Genomic DNA, 21,799 nt, shown 5'->3' with positions numbered 1-21,799 from the left:
CTTTTAAAGCTCTCATTGCAGCAGAAGAGTCTTCCCTCCAGTACTGATCCCCTGTTAACATCCTCTCTTTCAAAAATGGGAAGAAACACAATAACCTGAATTCAGTAGTTCAGTACTGGAGTCAACTCTAAACAACTCTCAAGAGCCAGTTGTTAAATTTACAATATAAGCATTTAAACTTCAGAAATTGCAAATACTACAATCCAGTGCTTGATTTTTTGTTTCTTGCCTAGACTTAAGAGAGTAATAGGTAAAATACTAATAATGCAAATTAAAAGTGTATCATGCATATATTTTTCCCTTGGAAAAGCTGGTTGTTAACATTCACCAATAAAATGATACTTGGGTCCTTAACACCTTAGAGACTGTCACAAGGCAGGCAGTCCAACCCTTGTCAAACTGTGACACACAAAAAAAATACAGAGGGGGGCAGCTGGGTAGCTCAGTGGATTGAGAGCTAGCCCTAGAGGCTGGAGGTCCTAGGTTCAAATCTGGCCTCAGACATTTCCCAGCTGTGTAACCCTGGGCAAGTCACTTGACCCCCATTGCCTAGCCCTTACCACTCTTCTGCCTTGGAGCCAATAGACAGTATTGATTCCAAGATGGAAGGTAAGGGTTTAAAAAAAAATACAGAAAAGGGGGATTGCACATGAAAATATGAATCTTTATGTGCAACTTTTTAAAAAGTATATATTGCAGGACTATGTTTTGCATGCCAATAAAAATAAACAAGAAAAATAAAAGACATATATTATAGCAACTAAGTGGTTCAGTGACTAGAGAACCAGGCCTAGAGAAAGGAGTTTCTGGGTTCAAATCTGACCTTAGACTCTTTCTGACTGTGTGACCCTGGGCAAGTCATTTAACCCCATTTGCCTAACCCTTACTGATCTTCTGCCTTAGAATCCAAACACAGGATTGATTCTCAGACAGAAAGTAAGAGGGTTTAAAAAAAAAAAATATATATATATATGTATATATAAAATTGCTACCCTATCTCTACCCTCTCTCAACTTGTTACCTCATTCCTTGAAGAAAAAAAAAGTCCTTGTAATTAATAAATAAATAAATGAAATATAAAGCCCTGGTAATGAACATGTATAACTCAACAAAACAAATTCCTGCTTTGGTCATGCCCTAAAATGTATGCCTCATTCTATAATTTAGATTCATCACCTTTCTGGCAGAAAGTGAGTAGCCTGTTCCTCTTTAATGTTTTGGAATGATCATTGCATCAATCAGAGTTTTAAGTCTTTCTTCATAATGATATTGTCATTGCATAAATTGTTCTCTGAATTCTGTTTCACTTTGTATCCATCAGTTCTTCCTGGTTTTCCCAGATTTCTCTGAAGTTGTCCATTTCATCTTTTCTTACAGCACAATTAATATTCCACTACATTCACACATTACAATTTGTTTAGTCTATCCCCGGAAGGTGGGCACCTTTTAGTTTTTTGCTACTCGGGAAAGAGCTGTGATAAATATTTTTGCACATATAAATCCTTTTCCTATTTCTTTGATCTTTTTGGGTATAAACCTAGTAGGAGTATTGCTGAGTATAGACAAAAACTTAGCAACTTTTTGGACATAACTCCAAACTCTTTTCCAGAATGCCTGGACTAAGGTGCCTGTTTTCCTGCAGCCCCTCCACCATTTGTCATTTTTGGCAGTCTAATAGGTATAAGATGGTAAATGATTTTGTTCAGGGTTTTGGTTTTAGTCATCACCTTGTTTCACATCATACAAATATCTCTATATTCCATTATATTCCTTAAAAAAAACTTGCCTTCCATCTAGATCAATACTGTGTATTGGTTCCAAAGCAGAAGAGCCAATAAGGGCTAGATCATGGGGGTTAAATGACTTGCTCTAAGTCACACACAATCTAGGAAGTGTCTTAGGCCAGATTGGAACCCTGGACCTTTCATCTCTGGACCTGGCATTGTATTCTTTATATCCATAAGTTTTATTTAGTTATTTTTATTTATGTAATTTTAAAATAATTTAATTATATTTTATTTAATAATTTAATTTATTATAATTTATACATTATATAGAAATATGTTTATAAGTACTCTAGATAAATATGTATGTAATTATAAAATAAATGTAATACTTTTAATTATTTACTTATTTTTATTTATTTAACTATTTGCACTGGCAAAATGTATTCCATTATTACAGCCCCATATATTCAGCTGTTCATTGAACAGCTGGGAGTTTAGGACATGTTGTATCTGGGACAGCAGGGGGCACTGCACGGCAAGAGAAAGGAGCTGGCTCAACTGGGTCTGGAAGGTGGGAGGAGCTCAGGACAGGACCTTGAATTTAGGGAAAAAGGCCCGAGCTGGACAGAGAAGGACTTTTTTTTTTTAAAGGAATAGGGTCATTGCCAAGAAAATATGCCCTCTGCCAACAGCCAGCGGGGGAAGAAGAAGGGGGAGGAGCAGGAGAGAAGGGGTGTGGACCAGCTGTTCCAGTTGGTGATTGCCTTCCGACTATGCCATGTAGGATTTGCCAACCTGGGGGCTGCAGGTCTCAGCCGTTTTCTCAGATCACACACTGGTGGTTGGATGGGTTTCCTGTGCACTGCCCTATGAAGGGCCCTTTCATCCCCTCCTTCCCACTGGCCAGCAATATTGGCAGAATGCCTCCTCCACTAACCCCACCCCACTTTCTCTACCAACCTTCCTTCCTTCCAGAACAAGACTGTCTCCAGGTCTCTCTTTTTTTTTTTTTAAACCCTTACCTTCCATCTTAGAATCCACACTGTGTATTGGTTCCAAGGCAGACCTGGTAATGGCTAGATGATGGAGGTTAAATGACTTGTCCAATGTCACACAGCTGGGAAGTGTCTAAGTTCAAATTTGAACACAGAACCTCCCCTCTCTAGGCTTGGCTCTCAATCCAGCTGACCCCCTTGCCTCCAGGTCTATTGTACTTCTCCCTCCTTACTCCAAAACCTGCCCTTCCTCCCCTGGTCCCTTAATACGGGGAGTTTCTTCTACAGTTTCTTCTAAGATCTCTGTCTCTCTGTCCTCAGTCTAGTCCACTTGTTCTAGCCCCCCGTACCTCAATCTTTGGAGCCAGAGACTTCTCTCCTTGGCAACCCTGACCGCTCTCTGGGGGGTTCCCTTAAATGTCAGAGTCTGAGTAGTCCCGGCCAAGGATGGAGGGAGCTGAGAAAAGAGAAGCAGCCCCAGCATGGGAGGGGAGGCCACCAAGCCCCAGAGTGAGTCACCCGCAGGACCGGGAATAGGACACAGGGGAGCTGGCACCTAGCCCAGGGCTCCATCCCAGCTCGGGCTGTGAATTGCTGCAGGTTTAGTCCGGGGAAGAGGAGTTCTCCCCTACAAACCGATATGTCTGTGGCCCAAGGTGGGGTTCAAACCACTGTGTGGATCAGAGTGTAAGGATGTAGGCTGAAGGGTTCAGGGACTGTTGTTGCAGCTTTGGGGAAGGAGCTGGAGGCTTAGCAACGGTCTGGTCTCGGGACCCTGCCAGGCTACTTTGGGGACGCTCTCCAGCACTGGTCTTGGGGGTCCCCCTTCAGAGAAGAAGAGGGAAGCAGGCAACTAACACAACCCTGCGAAGGGACACTCACCTCCTCTGGGTGGGAATATGTCCCAGCGCCCGAGTCCTTCACACCTGTATTCACAGTGCCCTGTAATGGGATCCCGCCTAGGGAAAAGTTTGGCCACCTGCCTAGCGCTTGCTGTGAAAAGAGAAGCAAAGAACAGAGATAATTACTCAGGTTATTCAGTAAAAGTGGGTTAGGACCTGGATTTACTAGGCTATTTATTGCCTCAGCGACCTCTGGATTTTGTGTGGAACTGATTTTAATGATTTTGTCCGTTCTTTGCCTCAGTTTCCCTTCTGGACAAAAGGAAATCAAGATAGAAAAATAACATGGTATAAAATCTCATATATCTAGTGTTTTGTGGATTATAAAACCCTTTCCTTAATTGGTGAGCATAATTAATCCTGTATGTTCCATGAAACTCTAGTTCAGAGAGAATTATTTGCCCAGAGTCACACAGTCATTAGTGAAGGCTGGGGACTTAAACTCAGGTTTTTTTGTTACACCATTCCATAGAAAAGCCTTTAGTGGGGGCAGTTGGGTACCTCAGTGAATTGAGAGCCAGGCCTAGAAAGGGGAGGTCCTGGGTTCAAATTTGACCTCAGACACTTCCCAGCTGTATGACCCTGGGCAAGTCACTTGTGCCCCATTGCCTAGCCCTTACTGCTCTTCTGCTTTGGAACAAATACACAGTATTGATTCTAAGGCAGAAGGTAAAAAAAGCCTTTAGTATGAAGGCCAAATAAAGACACAAGACATTGTTTCAATAAACCACTCTACCCTCATTGAGGATGGAAAAGTCCCAACCAGAAGACTTCCTTCTAGGGTTATGGGTTGGATGACCCTTGGCAACTCCTTTACCTTCCCAGGGCCTTGGGTTCTTCATCTGTAAGATTGGACTGGATGCTCTCTAGCTCTAGATCTGTGATCCTATGACTCTCCCAAAGAGTACAGGGTATCAGGAGTCTTCTAGAATACCCTGTTATGTGGGTTTCTTTTCCTCCCAAACAAGGCAGGGGATTCGTGGGTCTCTGGGTGACTTCTCACTATATCCCCTCATTACAAGGCTTTCTCCTCCCAGAGGCTGACTACATTCAAAGGAGTTAAAATTGCCTGTGGTGTTTCCTGCTTTGACTCCTTTACCATGTATATTTAGTAGACTGGGTATGGCTGAAAAACTCAAACCTTTGACTTAGCATACCACTGCTGAGAGAATTTATGGAAAGAGAAGTAGCTTAACTTGCCTTTGTTTACCTTGGGGTGATATAAAGCAGAAAGAGAAGGTATGAGTCTGGTAGAAGGACTGGAGACAGAAAGAAGTGAACTTACATAGGGAGAGTAAAGGGAGGAGATGCAAGAGAAAGGAAGCACCCAAGATGTCCCAAGTAAGGATGAAAAGGAAACTAGACTCCTACAGGTAAAACTTTTAAAGCCCCAGTAGGCAGAAATAACATTGGCTGTATATTTTCTAGAATAGGAAAAAAAAATGTGATCTAAGCCCTCTGAATATCCAGGTAAGTAGCTTGGGTTCTTGGGGATCTTCCTGGTTACTTTTTCTGGGAAGAGGAGTTGGAACCTGATGCAGAGGATAAGCACTTACTTTATTATTGCTATCTACAGGTACTATTGGAACTTGTTGAAGTCAGGGACCATTTAATCTTTGCATGTACCCTTAGAACATAAAGCTGTATAGTTTCACCATTTGTGGTGGGGTAGGATTATCAGGGACCCTACTACAAAATCATTCTCAACAACTAATACCAATACATAAGAATAAGAGCCACTTCCCAATAGCTAAATGGTCAAAAGACATGAACAGATAGATCTCAAAAAAAGAAATTCAAGTTATCAATCAACAGGGGGGGAATGCTCCAAGTCACTAAGAAAAAATAAATGCAATTTTAAAAAAACCTTACCTTCTATCTTGGAATTCTAAGGCAGAAAAGCATTTAGGGCTAGGTAATGCAGGTCAATTGATTTGTCCAGGGTCACACAGCTAGGAAGTGTCTGAGATCACATTTGAACCCAGGACCTCCTCCTGTCTCTGGTCCTGGCTCTCAACCCACTGAGCCACCTAGTTGCTCCCAAGATAACTGCTAATTAAAACAAATCTAAAGTTCTATCTCTCACATAACTAAATAGCAAAGATGAGATAAAGTGAAAATTACAATAGTTAGAGGAGAAAAGGGGGAACAGATACCTCATGACATTGAACTCAGGGGAACTGTGAATTAGTCTAGCCATTGGGTAAGGCAATTAGAAATATACCCCAAAAGTCACTAAATTTTGCATAATTTTTAGCTTAATGATACCACTAATACCCTAAAAAGACCAAAGAAAGAAAGATGAAACAGACCCAAATGTCCAAAAAGGTCATAAGATCATGTTTTGTTGTAGAAAAGGACTGGAGATAAAATGGGAAACCATCATTTGGGGAATGACTAAATAAATTTTTACAAATGAGATGGATTCAAAGAAGCCTTAGAAGACTTGGATGAACTGTTCTAGAGTGAAGTGGGCAGAAACAGAACTATTTGTTCTAGTCATAACACTATAATGGAAAGTATCTATGAAGATCTTAACAGCTCTAATCAATGCAATGACCAATCAGAGCTCCAGAAGACTGATATTAAATCAGGCTACCCACCTGAACTGGATGTGCAGAATGAGATATACATTTTCAAACAAGATGGTTATAAAACAAATTTATTTTGTTTGATTATTCTTTTGCTACATGGGAGGCATTATATACTTTTGGTCTTCCCCCATCACCTCCCAGCTTTCTTTTATATGTTGTCTTCCCCATTAGAATATAAGCTCCTTGAAAGTAAGAATTTTATTACTTTCTATTTGTACAGTTTTTGTATTCCCAGACCTTAGAGCATAGCCTATCTCATAGTAAGAGTTTAATGAATGCTGTTTGAGAACAGAAGGAAGCCCAGCAAGAAACACAAACAAGTAAGACAGCTTTGAAACTTTCAGTTGAATTTACTTCAAAGAGAAAAGCAAGTTGTATGGAGGAGATGGCTTCAATTTCATATATAATCTTTTTCTTTTCTATCTGCATATGGAAATTATCCATTTAAGTTGGTGTTTGTTGAGCTTAGAATAAAAATAAATTTCTTTAAGTTCAAGGAAGACCAAAATTATAGACACTAAAAAAAACCCCAAAGCTTCCCAGACTTTTAAAAATCTTCTCCTTTCATCATTTCTTATGAAAGAATTATATTCCATTATATTCATAAACCATAATTTGTTTAGCCACCCCCTAAATAATGATCACTTTGTTTCCAAACCTTTGTTCAAAAAGTGTTTTTATAGATATTTCTGTACATGAATATTTTCTCTCCTTCTTTGATCTCTTTGGGATATAAGTAGTGTAGCTGGGTAAAAGGACAAGCACAGTTTAGTGATTTTGGGGATTATATTTCCATCTTTTTTCTAGAATGGTTGAAATCATTCACTGCTCTACCAACAGCATATTGGTGTGCCTATCTTCCCACATCCCTTCCAACAATCAGTTTTCATTTTTCACCTTTTGTCTATTTTTGTTATTCTGATGGGCATGAGTTAGTCACAGAATTTTTTTCATTTGCATAGTGTTGATAACTTATATTTTTTCCCTTGAGAATTGCCTATTCATAACTTTTGATCAATTTTTTATTAGAGAATTACTTTTGTGTTAATATATTTGAATCAATTTCCTATATATTTTAGATATCTGACCTTTATTATATATTATTTTATATTTTAATATATAATATTATGTGTAATATTACATATTATTTATTATTATAGAAAATTACTGAAATTACTGAAAAGATTTTTTCTACTTCCTGTTTCTCTTCTAATTTTAACTGCATTGATTTCATTTGTGCAAAAGCTTTTCAATTTTATGTAAATAAAATTTTCCATTTTCTCTCCTTTGATCCTCTCTCTTACCTCATTTGTTCAGAAACTATTCCTTTCAGGTATCTCTTTCCTTACCCCTAATTTGCTTATGTTGTGGCCTTTTATATCTGGGTTCCATACCCATTTACAACTTATTGTGGTATATGATGTGAGAGACTAGTTGAAACCCAATTTGTACCAGATTGCTTTCCAATTTTCTCAGCAGTTTTTGCCATGTTAAGTTTTTTCCCTAATAGTTGGAACCTTTGTGGTCAGTATTGACAAGGAGAGCATGTTCATTTTCTTTGGTACAATTTGCATTTATTCTGTTCCACTGATCAACTTTTCTATTTTTAGTATCAAATAAATTTTATGATTACTGCTATGTAAAGAGAGTTTGAAATCTGCAATTGCTGTGCCCCTTTCTTAATTTTTTCTTTATTTCAATCAGTAAATTATCATTTCTTAAGCACTTACCAATGTGCCTAGCAATGTGCTAGGTTTTGTAGATACAAAAAAAGACAAAACATGTTCCCTTCCTCAAAGAGCTCACATTCTAATAGTGAAAACAGTATGTAAATGACTAATGACATACAGGAACATATAGATTAGGTTGAAGATCATTTTAAAGGGAAGACACTATAAGCAGCCAGAAGAAGTAAGAAAACCTTCCTACAAAAAATGGAATTCAAACTGAATCTTGAAGAAATTCAGGAAAACTAAGAGGCAGAAATGAAGGAGAGCAATCTAGGAATAAGGGACAACCAGTGAAAAAGTACATTGATATTAGATGGAGTGTAGTGTGTGAGCCATAGCAAATAGGTCAATATAGCAAGATCATAGAGGAGGTTGAGGCAAGTAAAGAATAAAAAGGCCAGAAAGATAAGATTTACAGGTTGCAAAGGGCTTTAAAAGTTGAATAAAGGCTTTATATTTGATCTTTCGGCACTAGGGAGCCACCAAAGTTTAAAGAGTAGAGAAATGATGTGGTTAGACAAGCATCTTAGCAAAGACACTTTATGATAGCTATGTGGAGAGTAGATTGGAGTGGAAAGAGATATGTTGAGGAGACTGAAATTATATTGTAAAAAAACAGAAAAAAGATCCATATGTACAAAAACTTTTATAGCAACTCTTTGGCAGTAGGAAAGAACTGGAAACTATGGGAGTGCCCATAAATTAGGAATAGATGAATAAATAATGGCATATGGATATAATGGAAGATTATTTTACTGTGGAAAGACTTGTATGACTGATACAGAGTAAAGTGAGAAGAACAAGGAAGAGAATGTATTATTGTTGTTTAGTTATTTTCAGTTGTGTCCAACTCTTTATGACCCCTTTTGGGATTTTCTTGGCAGAGATACTACAGTGGTTTACCATTTCCTTCTCCAGCTCATTTTACAGTTGAGGAAACTAAGACAAACAGGATTAAGTGACTTGCTCAGGGTCACATAGCTAGTAAGTATCTGAGACTAGATTTGAAATCAGGGAGATGAGTCTTCCTGACTCCAGGCCCACCATTCTATTCACTGTGCAATTCAACTGCCCCCAAAGAATTTATGCAATGACTGAATATTGTAAAGAAAAATTACTATGAAAGACATAAGAACTCCAATTAATTCAATGACCAATGGTAATTCCAGAGTACCAATGGTAAAGCATGCTACCCACTTCTTGATAAAGAGGTGATGGACTTAGAGTGAAAAATAAGATGTACATTTTGGTTACAGAAATGGGAATTTCTTTTGCTTGACAATGCGTATTTGTTATAAAGGCAGTGTTTTTTCCTTTTTGCCCCCTAATGGGGAGATAGATGGGAAAGAAAAAAATAAGTTAAAATAAACAAAAGAATATTTAAGACCATTTTGTTAGCCAGGTGAGAAGAGATGAGGGGTGCTAACTGTTTGAATGAGGAAAAGAGATTTGTGAGATACAACATACTTGAGGGCTTTTTTTTTCCCCCTAGGATGAGGGAGAAATGCATGTGTTTATAAGGAGCAAGGAAGGTACCAGTAGATGGAGAGAACCTAAAGATCAGTGAGATAGTGAGGATGATTATGGGGGTAATCTGTTGGATAAGAAGGGAAGGAGTGGGAACAAGGGAACAAGACCTTTGTCTTGGCCAAGGAAAGGGCCAATGCTTCTAAGACTGAAAAGTAGGAAAAGAATAGGGGAGGATGTCTTAGTGATGTGAGATGGAGAGGAAAGTAAAACAGGGAACTCCAAGGGAATGGCAAAAATTTTTTTAATAAAGTATGAAGTGAGGTTCTCAGCTGAAAGGGTCTGGGGAGGTTCAGGTGGGAAGTTTGAGGGATGAAAAGTTCTGTAAGACTCACTGTGGTGTGGTAGTAGGAGAAGGTGTGAAAGGATTGTCTGGCTGCCTTGAGCACCTAGTTGAGTTTAGGAAACAAAAATCTACCCTGGATCCAATCAGCACCATTTAATTATTTTTCTTTAGAGTCTGGATTTATCAAGATATGATTAGTAAAAAACAAGGGGGCTTCGGGCAACTAAGTTGCTCAGTGGTTAGAGAGCCAGGCTTGGGGTCAAAAAGACTAGGGTTCAAATCTAGTCTCAGACACTTCATAACTGTGTAACCCTCGACAAGTCACTTAACTGTGTTTACCTAGCCCTTACCTTTCTTCTGCCTTGGAACCGATAATTAATATAGAATCTAAGACAGAAGGTAAGAGTTTAAGAAGGAAAAAAGCAAAAACAAAACAAGGAAAAGGGGGCAAAAATTTTGGGAGTAGAGGATAGTATAGGGTTGAACTGGCTCACCAAGGGGTCAAGATAGAAAAGAGAAGACAAAATGGGGGTAATGGTCTGGGAAAGAACTGAAGGATGAAGGGAATGGAGGTCACAACGAAGATGAAGGGTTAAGGGTAGTAGGGCATAAGGAAAGGTAGAATTTCTTATTCTTGGCCTTTTGTTGCTCTGGATTTTTTTTCTAGCTCTATTTAGTAATTGTAGTTTGATTAGTATAGCATTAAATAAGGAAATTAATTTAGTAATATGCAGAAATGTTTATGTGTTGATGATTTCTAGTTCACAATTTTAAAAAAAGTTATTCTCAACCTAAATAAAAATTCTTTCTTTGCTATTGCTCCCACAGCTAACCTAGCTGTAATATTACGACAGGTAGCTTATGGCACTGAGCTGGCCGGACTTTCTCTCCCTTTGGGAAACTGGAGATATCAAGGAGGAGGAGGATATAAAGGGTGTAGCTTGTAGGGCTATGGATATGGAATAACATAATGGAAAACGAGAATGAACTGAATTGAATTCCTATATTTATTTTGCCATACAATTAAAGTATTTTTAATTATTTCCCCATTAACACAAATCTTTTTTTCTCCCTATCACTTTCTCCCCAAAACCATTGTTAACAAATATGCATTATTAAATTCCTGCATTTTTCATGTCCAAAAAATATATATCTCATTTTTACCCCAAGTGCATCACTTCTCTTTTAAGAAATCAGTATTATGCATCCTCATTAGACCTCTGGAATTGTGATTGATTATTGCATTGATAAGCATTTGAAAATCTTTCAAAGTTGTTTGTCTTAACAATGTAGGTGGTAATTGTATAAACTGTTCTCTGGATTCTGCTTCCTTCACTCAGCATCAGTTCACATCACTCTTCCCAGGTTCCTCTGAAATCAACTCTTTCACGATTTCTCATGTATTCCTTTACATTCATAGACCATAATTTGCTCAACCATTCTCCAGTATTTATTCAACTGTGCTTCTGTCATTGAAACTATTTTCAAATGCATCCATGGCCCAAGAAAGCTAAATCCTAAGGATAGTCAGTAGAAATAGTTTGATCTAGAAAGGTTGAAAAATACATCGCTCCAGGGGTAGCTGGGTTGCTCAATGGATAGAGCCTGGAGAATCTGGGTTCAAAAATAGCTTCAGACACTTCCTAGCTGTGTGATCCTGGGCAACTGAACCCCATTCATCTAGCCCTTGCCCTTCTGCCTTAGTGTTATTAGAACAGAAAGGAAGGGTCAATACATAAATAAATCAATAAATATATGGCTCAACTCTACTTACTTCTCCTATCTCTGGGGTATCTTTCCCTACTCTATCCCCAAGGGAATAATAGTTCCTTGTGAAATTTTCCAAATAGTTGAAACTTTGCTCATCAAAAACTCCTGAGATCTCTATAGGTCTGTTCCTTACAGCTCCAGGATCAGTCCAAAGAGACAGGTCAAATAGATTCCTGACAATTTTCCTCCCTATCCCATTCCATGTTTTTCCCCAGGCAAAGCAGCCTAGCCAAGACATGCAAACCTCTGACATTTCTTGAAATATGGTCTGTGCTAACTCATTGGTGTTTCATTTCTGGTAAGGACTTATAATGTTGGTATTGGTGAATAGGGGTAAATATAATGATATAATAAATTGGTAAGTAGCTAATAAACATGTGGTGGGCCCTCTGAAAGTAAATCTGCCATGTTGAATTGCAGATATTTCAAGGGAAGATCATGAGCACTATCCAACAATCAGAATACTACTGTTTTTTAAGACAATCTCTGGTTTGTAGACTCCATTTCCCCAAGGGTTCCATATTCTTAGAGTCATGAATGAAAAAAAAAATCAAAACTATAGGGACCATCTGGTCCAATCCCTTCATTTTACAAATGAGTAAACCGAAGTTCAGAAGAAGGGAATGACTTTCTTTCTTTCTTCACTTTTCTTTCTTCCTTGCTTTCTTCCTTTCTTCCCTTACCTTTTGGTTTAGAAGCAATACTAAGGCAGAAGAGTGGTAAAGGTTAATTGGGGTTTTGCAACTTGCCCAGGGTCATACAGTTAAGAAGTATTTGAGGCCACATTTGAACCCAGGACTCCAGTCTCCAGGCCAGGTGCTCTATCCACTGAATCCCTTAGCTGTCCCAGGAGTAATCTTTTTCAAGGCCGCATAGCAAGAGTCAGTTCAAGGTGTGAAGGTATATATTAGGGTCAGTGGAGAAGGTAAGGGACAGAAGGGGAAGGCTTAGGTATTGGGGCAATATCTATTTTAATACAGGGAATGGGAAGATAATGATTCTCAGGAGGACCATTCCAGCCTCTGAGGTCTAGGTGTTGTTCCTAAATCTGTTAGGATTTAGGGGATTAGCCAAAGGACTGATAACCATCAACCCTAAGTTTTCCATTGCATTAAAACTGAGTTTAGGTAATATTGGAATAGCTGAGGGGCCACTCACTTGATTTTATGTATTTATACAAACAAAGGTAGTCATCAGCTGTTTTGATTATTTTTCCAAAGGTTTTGATTCTGTTTCCTGTTTGCTGAAACTCTTATAATGTTCTCACAAAAGGACCTAACATATCCCCTAAATGAAGGACTCTTGACCTCCGGGAGACTGACTCATCCACACCAATCCCTGTATAGGGCTGCAGTGTGTGGGAGCAGACAATAGATAGCTTTAGAATGACTGGAATGCCTTGTAGCCAACACCCAAACTCTTACCTGGAGAGATAAATGGTGAAGTGACTACCTCTCCTATAGGCACACCCCCAGTGTCTCACCAATTGTGAGACCCCTTCTACAAATCACAAATGGAGAGTGTTGGGGTACAAATGCAGTTGTGGACAAAGTATTTGCACCTCTGCTCTAGACAACTTTCTAAGACTAAATGTTGTAGTGAAGGTTCTACCTTGCATTGGTAGAAGTGTCCTAATATGGAAAATCCTTGTAACAATGAAATCACAGGTCCAACCCCAATCCAATACCAGTGAGAGTTGCTACTGTATTACTATTTTGTCATTGTTCAGTCCTGCCCAACTCAACCTCATTTGAGGTTTTCTTGGCAAGATAATGGAGTGGGTTTGCCATTTCCTTCTCCAACTCATTTTATAGATAAGGAAACTGAATTTCCTCTGAGGAATTAAGTGACTTGCCCAGGGTCACATAGCTAGGAAGTTTCTGAGGCCAAATTTGAACTCAGATCTTCATTGACTCCAGGTCTGGTTCTCCATCTACTATGTCAACCAAGCAGCCCATTGTTATTACTTCTAAAGCATAACATACATTAATTAAGCATCTACTGAGTAGTTGATGCCGTGCTGATTAGACCCAAGCAAAATTTATATTATATAATATCAACTGGTCCCTCATAATAGAAAGGTACAGTCAATTGTGTTTTTGGAACCCCCAAGTTTTCCCCTGTCCCTTGGGATCTTGTCTTAAGGGAAGACCCAGAATGACCTTGTCTTAGACTGAACAATCAACATTAAAGTACTTAATGATCCCAATTTAAGTAAGATTAGTATATAATCAAATCTTAAGTATCCATTTTGTTTCTCTCATTGTATCTTAGTCCACTCCCTGGTACCCCAGTCTATGGCTACAGCCTCTTTCCTAGTCAGTGTTTTCTGTTAATTCGCCCAAAAGCTATATGACCCCAAGTTCTGTAACTCTTTGGAGAACTGAGAATCATCTTTGGCAGATGCATTCTCCCAGAGATACTGTTCCCAGAGTACCAGAGCTTTGGTTCTGTGTGGTATTTAGTGCTTGACTCTGTGTGGCAGTTAAATCTTGAGCATTGTCTCTTGTTCTGACTAAAGATATGGTTTTTCTGACCATTTTAGTGGTTCTTTGTTTTTCCAAGTTGACAGCAGTCTTTTCAGTTTTCCTAATCCATTCATCATCCCATTTACTCCAGCAGCTCTATCAGAAATCTTTCCTCCTTTCTCAGACTTCTCATGACACCCCTTTCTCTTACCCTCTCTGCCAAGGATCTCATCTTCAATGAAAGAATTAAGGCTATTCTCTAAGAGCTCCCTCTTCTCCTTTCCTCCTCATCCTACATCACTCACACATCTCCCCCTACTATCTCCTCCTTTACCCTTGTTTCACATGAAGAGGTGGTCCTTCTCCTAGCCTAGACCACTCTTGTACATATATCCTTGGTCCTATCTCCTCCCATCTTCTCCAATTGATTACTCCCAAGATGAGCCCCTCTCTCTCATGGAAAAATAGAAGCAAAAATTCAAAGCAAAACAGAATAATGGAGTATGGGTGTCATCTGAAGGAAAACCCCTGCTTCCTAGAAGTTTCTATCACCAAATTTGCCAATCTGTTCATAAGAATGGTCACTTTGGTACCCAGGACATTGTGGACTCTGTTAAGAGAGTATGGATAGCCCCTGGTATAACCACTATAGCCTCTAAAGTATGTACAGCCTGCTCTACCTGCCAAGCATATAACCAACACTCCTTTCATGGCAAAGATTTTAGTGGGTGTCCTCTGACTTACACACCTTTTGAGCACCTGCAAATAGATTTCATAACAATGCCAAAGACTAGACAATATAAATTTCGTCTAGTCATAGTAAATCAACTAACCAGATGGTCAGAAGCATTTCCTGCAGCCCGAGCCACAGCAGCTTTTGTTGCTAAGGTGCTTTTAAAAGAGATTATTCCTCTCTTTGGCCTACCAGCATGTATTGATTCAGATAGGGGAAGTCATTTTACTGATTCTGTTCTAACTCAGATATATTCTTGTTTGGGGATAACTCCCAAATTCCATGTACCATATCATTCCCAGAGCTCAGGCCAAGTTGAAAGAATGAACAGAGAACTTAAAACTATGATTGCCAAATTATGCACTGAGATCCTGAAATTCTCCCTCTGGCCCTATTTTATCTTAGAAGCATTTTAGTACCATTTGAGATGTTTTTTGGACATCTACCTATATAGGCTAAGTCTTTCTCCCCTGCATATACATCACTATTAGGTGGAGATAATTCTATTGCTTCCTATATACAGGAATTACAGCACAAACTGTGTGAACTCCATGAATCTGGAACTGCAGTATAAGCAGGACCACTAGACTTTTCACTTTATGACCTGAACCCAGGAGACAAGGTATATATAAAAACTTCCAGCATACTGGAGGAACTCAACCTTACTGGGAAGGGACATTCCAAATATTGTTAACTACTCCAATATCTATAAAGATTGGAGAGAAGGACTTTTGGATTCATTGCTCACATGTAAAGAGAGCATCTTCTATTGAGACTGATTGACTGTTTCCTATCACATGCATTGGAGATAATAATCCATTGACAAGTGGATGCTGTTTTTTAGGAACACATTGAATTCTTGAATTTTTTTTTTACTTTTATTATTGCTTTTCTTTTATTTTGAGTAGAATATTTGATTTCCCCCCCCTTTTCTCAGTTCTTATACTTAAGGTACATAAAATAAATATTAATTTTTTATCCTGCAGTAATATAAGTTAAAATATATACTTGCTATAATATTAATGCATACCCAAAAAGCTTTAGACTATGGAAACCTGCCATTTATTGATAAATGTTATGGGACTGTGATTAATGATTGTGTCTGATAACAGGAGAAGGGAACAAAAGAGCCACTATACAGTGCCAAGGAGCCCAAGGTCAAAAAGGACCAAACCAATCCATGTGGGATTGATGAACATCTAAGCCAATACAAGAGGACTTGAACCTAGTGTGAGACTCGAGGTTGCCATGCTTGACATATGTTAATATGTAGGACTCCATTGTATCCACACTCTTTGTGAAACATTCACAGACAAGACAGAAGTTTGGCTATCATCCTGGCTCCCCCTATCCCTGAGAATGAAGGTAAAATCAGACCAGGGAATGACACTTCCCTATCACAAAAATCTGGTCTGTTTTTCTCTCTTCTAGTATGTCAACTTCCTGAAGTCTTGGCTGCAGATGGGTAAAATGGGAAATATTACTGTATTCTGTCTTACAGACTTGTGGGATAGAAATTCCTTTACCTGGACCCTAATACAAGGACCTGTTAGAAATTTATTAAACCCTAATACAAGGGCCTATTATGAATTTTTGCTTATTCAAAATTTTGTATACATAGATTTTTTATATTTTGGATCTGATTTCAAATTTTTCTTTCTCCAGAAAGTTTAATTTTTCTTCCATTTTTTCTTTTATAATTTTGTTTTTTGTTTTTCTTCTGATATTTGACTCATATGCCCCATAACTCAACCTTGCATCCTGAGCTGAACTGGGTGTTTCTCAACACCCTCTTCAGGAGGGGATTGTATTTTCATAAAATCCAAGATTTAAAATGTTTGTTTCAGAATGATCTTCAAGGAACGAAGCTTGCTAACTCCTAAAATCCAGAGAATGAATTGTTTGCAGAAAGATGCCTGAAAACCTACATTACATCAGGAAGATTGTAAACCTTAAAATTTCTTAGACTTATAAATGTTGGAAATTTCACCATTGGGAAATTTCATACTTGAAAATTTTCCTATTGATAGTGGGAACTCTATTGGAATGTGAACCCCATTGGCATGGGAGGTTCCTCCTCCTCCCTTCTTAAGATTACTTTAGGACAGAAACCTTTTGCTGAACAATGGAAAGGGCTTTGACCTATGCTTAAGCATAGAACAGGAAGTTCTTTGAGTCATGATTGATTTTAGAATTGATACAATAGAGATACTTGGAATGACAGAACCAGGCCTTGAAAAATACAATTTCCACCCCACTCAGTCCTAACAGGATTTAGGAAGGGCTGCAGCAAAGGATCAAGATTTAATTATTGAGAATATGACCTTCAACAGACATGTGCAAAGCCACAGACCTCTGGGAGGTCCTGCGTTAAGCTAGAGCCACCATTGGCACAGGGAAGACATGGACAGTGATTGGTAGATGTGAGAACTGAGGGGAGGGAACTTGGATGGTTTCCTTAAAGATAGAGGGGTCTGAGGACTGAGGTGTGGTTGGTTGGAGAGGTTTTTGGTCTGAGAGGTGGTGCTTTGAGGGTTGTCTCTGAAGGAAGCTGGAGGTGGAGGCCCCTGAGACTGTTTCTCCATTTTGGTCACGTGAGTAATAGGGACTGATCTCCTTTCTTTGCCCCAGCTATCTAAGGACTTAGGCCTTTTGGCCCAGCCTAAACAGAAGGGGTATTTAAGCCCTATTCCCTTCTCTCCCCTTTCTCTCTCCCTCTCTCTCTCTATCTCTAATACCTTTCTTCATCCTGTTTGTAATTAAACTCGATAAAAGGTTGACTGCTGACTTGAGTTTTCATTTAGGAATTACATAGCTGAATTCCTTGGCGACCTTAAATTAATATATATCAGTCTTTTAAAGTGATTTCCTTGTCACAAGATCCAGAATGAACTTTGAGGTGTGGTTGATTGAACATTTATTTTGAGTGTACACTCTTATGCCAAAAGGGGACTGCCCCCTAATTGGTTTTGTCAATGCACCCAGCAAAACATTGGTTTTACTGTGTCTATCTCTTCTATTTCCCTCTTATCTCTAACTATTGTAGTTTCCTCTTAGAAGGTGAAATTTTATATGCACCTGTAGTTAGAAGATTTTAGAGGTACAAGATGATTATGTTTAGTGATCAATTGGGGAGACTAGTCCCCCAATCATCATGAGGGGGGATTGTGAATTTTAGTTTTACTCCACCCTGCTTAGTCTTTAGAATTCTAGGAAACAGTAATATATACACCCCCACTTAAGGATTAAGTGTGGGGGAGGAAGGTCTATGACCCTTGTGTGCTACCAAGTGACAAATCAGAAACAACTAACTCCCTGGGCTGTCCTAAGACAAGTTTAAGCCATCATTGGTACATGTGAGACACAGGAAGTGATGTAAAGAACTGCCTTCACTTCCTGTGAGAGGGAACTTTTGTGGATTTGGACATGGAACTCGACCCTGCAGGAGCTCAGTGTGAGACCTCAGACTGCTTTCCTTTAGACGATCATGTGATGATAGATAAGGCTGACTCCCTTTTTTCTTGGCTTTCTGGAGAGGCCCCTTGGCCAAGGACTCTGAACTCCTGCCTGGCTCAGACAGGCTGGAGCAGATCTTTCCCCTTTTCTCTCTCTCTCATTCTTAATTTCTTCCTTCTATTGTAAATAAACCAACATAAAATTCCATTCTGACTTGAGTATTTCATTGGGATTAAAATTTAAATCCCTGGCGACCAACTAAAATTATATTCAGTCTCAACCCTAAATTTACCCTCTTTAATCCTTCCCTATTTGTTGGCTATATAAGTTATATTGATCTGAAAAATATAGAGCTACCAATGTGATCATATTAAGAGTACTTAATGTAGGTGGGTAGATTAATCTGGGAAAACAAACAGTCCTGAAACTTCCACTGAACTAGAGAAAGTGGTATCTGTTGGTAATGAACACTACTGTGTTAAAAGGAATAATGATCATGGTGAACTGGAACGACCTCCAAGAATTAATGCAGAGTGAAAGGAATAGAACCAGGAGAACATTGTACACAGAGACTGAAACACTGTGGCACAATTGATTGTAATGGACTTCTGTACTAGCAGCAAAAAAAATCCAGGACAGTTCTGAGGGACTTATGAGAAAGAATGCTATCCACATCCAGAGAAAGATCTGTGGGAGTAGAAACACAGAAGAAAAACAACTGCTTGATCACATGGGTCAATGCAGATATGACTGGGGATATAGACTCTAAATCAGTGGTTCTCAACCTTCCTAATGCTGTGACCCCGCAATACAGTTCCTCATGTTGCGGTGATCCCAAACCAAAAAATTATTTTGGTGGCTACTTCAAAACTGTAATTTTGCTACAGTTATGATTCGGAATGTAAATACTTGATATGCATTATGTATTCTCATCGCTACAAATTGAGAGGTTGAGAACCGCTGCTCTAAATGATCACCCTAGTGCAATTATCAGTAATAGGGAAATAGATCTTGATCAATGACACTTGTAAAACCCAGTGGAATTGCATGTCGGCTATGGGGGGGGGGGGCGGTTGAGAGGAGAGGAGGGAAAGAACATGATTCATGTAACCATGGAAAAATATTAATTAAAAAATATAAAATATAAAAATACATAATAAATTCAACATATGCTGAGTCAGAGTCACTCCACTTCAGTTTGGGCATAGTCCCTGTCTGAAGTGAATTGTTAAGTCTGAGATTCCCCTGGGATGAATTCTCACAGGGACAAGCTCAGACCTGAGGCTTTCACCTCCAAAACTAAATGGACTGGGGTCACCAGGTCCCTCCAGGCTACAAGTCCAGGGAATTAGTAGGTTTGTCCTAGACTGAACAATAAACATTTAAGTACCCAAGATCTCAGCCTAGATAAGAGTAGTAGATATAATCTAATCTCAAGTACCCCTTTGTCTTGAGAGTTTCACACATTGTATGTGGGCCTCTCCCAGGTAGTACAGCCAGCAGCCACTCCCTGCCCCCCAAACTTCTCCTCCCATTGTCTCCTTGTAGGTCAATCAGTTGTTCTTACTTTCCTTTATTCCCCAAAGTGAATATAAGACCCCAAATTCTTCAGTTCTTTGGAAATGCCCATGATGGACATTCCCATTCCTGGCGTAGTTTCCCAGAGACACCATTCCCACTGTCTTAGTTTACCTCAGTGTGGTCTTGGTGTTGTGTGTGCCCATGACTCTATGTGGTAGCCATAAGAACTCTTTTCTCCATTGTCCCGACTGAAGACTTGTTCTTTGTAACTAATTACTTTAGTGGTTATATGTTTTTCCAGGTTGACACTCTTCTTCCTGCAACCACTCTAACATTTGTCATTTCCAGTCTTTGTTTCTTTCTTTTTTCTTCATCCTTGCCAATCTGTTGAGAGATGGCACCTCAGAGTTGTTCTAATATACACTTTTCTAATTATGAGTAACTTGTCTCTCTCCCCTTACCCGCAAAGGAATGTGTACTCCCAGGCACAAGATGTTGTCTAACTGTTCAAAACAACTTAATCTAAGTGACCCTTGGGTAACTCTGAAATTTATGTCTTCCTCTGTGTTTTATGACAGGATGTTTAAATTCAGACACTATGGAAAATTCTTGATCTATTAGCTATTCTGACTTCTACCAGATGTTAGATGTTTTTCTTTCTGGTTCCCTAATGTATATAAAAAGGATTTTTAAGAGCTGGGAATCATTTCTTTAATAAGAAGTATCCTCTAACTTGTTCAACTGTCTCTTTAATAAAAAAATTTTTTTTGAAAAAAATTTTGCCTGAAGAAAAGTGGCTTTGTTTCAGACAATTCTTGGAAGTTCTACAAAGATCTTTAATGCTCACCAGCTCTGTGCTCTAGGGGACAGGATCATCTGCTTTCTTAAATCTCCAGAGGTCTCTGGGAAGGTAAGGAGATGCTTTTTCTAAGTTCTCTTTTGGGAGATAGGCAAACAGATGACATACCTTTTGGGTGACATCCATCTGAGCTAGGAGATCAAATTTTGCCTTAGGTAATTGCTCATTGTTTTGGGGTTAATTGAGCTCAGGAAAAACCTTAGTGGGTCTTTGTTAAGGAGAGTCTACATTTGTTGTTGATTTGACCAGGTTTCCGAATAAGCTATTCACAGGAATTTAGGTAGTTTGGTAGGAATATGTCCTGCTCATTCTGGTTTTCTCACTATTCCCCAAGTAAGGACTTAAAAAACAAAACAGGATAAAACAAAAACCTTTCAATCTGTTTCATAGTAGAAGAGTAATAAGAGCTAAACAACTAGGATTAAGGTACTTGCCCAAAGCCTCACAGCTAGCAAATTTCTGAGACCAGATTTGAACCAGGATCTCTGGTCTCCTTGCCTGGCTCTAGCCATGATACCACCAGCTGCCACTAGAATAAGGGCTTTTAAGCCTTGGTCCAGGTCCTGAGGGCTGTCAGCATGGAATCTAGAAACCCCAAACTTGTAGCTTAGTAAGATCCGATGAACCCTAAGTTTTAGGACTAACCTATAAGTTGGAGACCCCAAAGCTTGTCCTTGTTCCCATGAGAATCCACCCCGAAGGGAATCTCAGACTAGCAGTTTCAGACTGAATAATGGATTGACTTTACAATTTAGTGATTAAAGACCATCACTATCAGGTGGGGCCAAGCCCAGGTCATATGACTCTTAAGCACAGTAGGCAGGAAGTCAGTCTGTATGCTGAAGGTCCGGAGGAGGGTGTGATGTACAGGGAGAGGCTTCTAGAGACCAGAAGAGTCACTCTGCTTGGGTTTAGCCCAACCTAACTGGGATTGTAGTTTATTTTAGGGTCCATTATTCAGTCTGAAACTGCTAGCCTGAGATTCCCTTCAGGGTGGATTCTCATAGGAACGGGGAACAAGGACAAGCTTTGGGGTCTTACAAGCTAGTCCTAAAACTTGGGGTTCACCATATCTTACTAGGCTATACAAGTCTCCCTCAGTTCCCTAACTCTTGCTTCCCTGCCTGAGACATAAGGGCTCCTTTTTGTCTCCCATATCCGCAAACACAATGGAATGGCTGGCAGGAATGGTGCCCTGGCAATGACCCCGGTGCTCCTTCACCTGGACAAA

This window comes from Monodelphis domestica, chromosome 2 (assembly GCF_027887165.1).
Source record: "Monodelphis domestica isolate mMonDom1 chromosome 2, mMonDom1.pri, whole genome shotgun sequence".
Classification (NCBI taxonomy): domain Eukaryota; kingdom Metazoa; phylum Chordata; class Mammalia; order Didelphimorphia; family Didelphidae; genus Monodelphis; species Monodelphis domestica.
Note: the sequence above shows the minus strand (reverse complement) of the source record.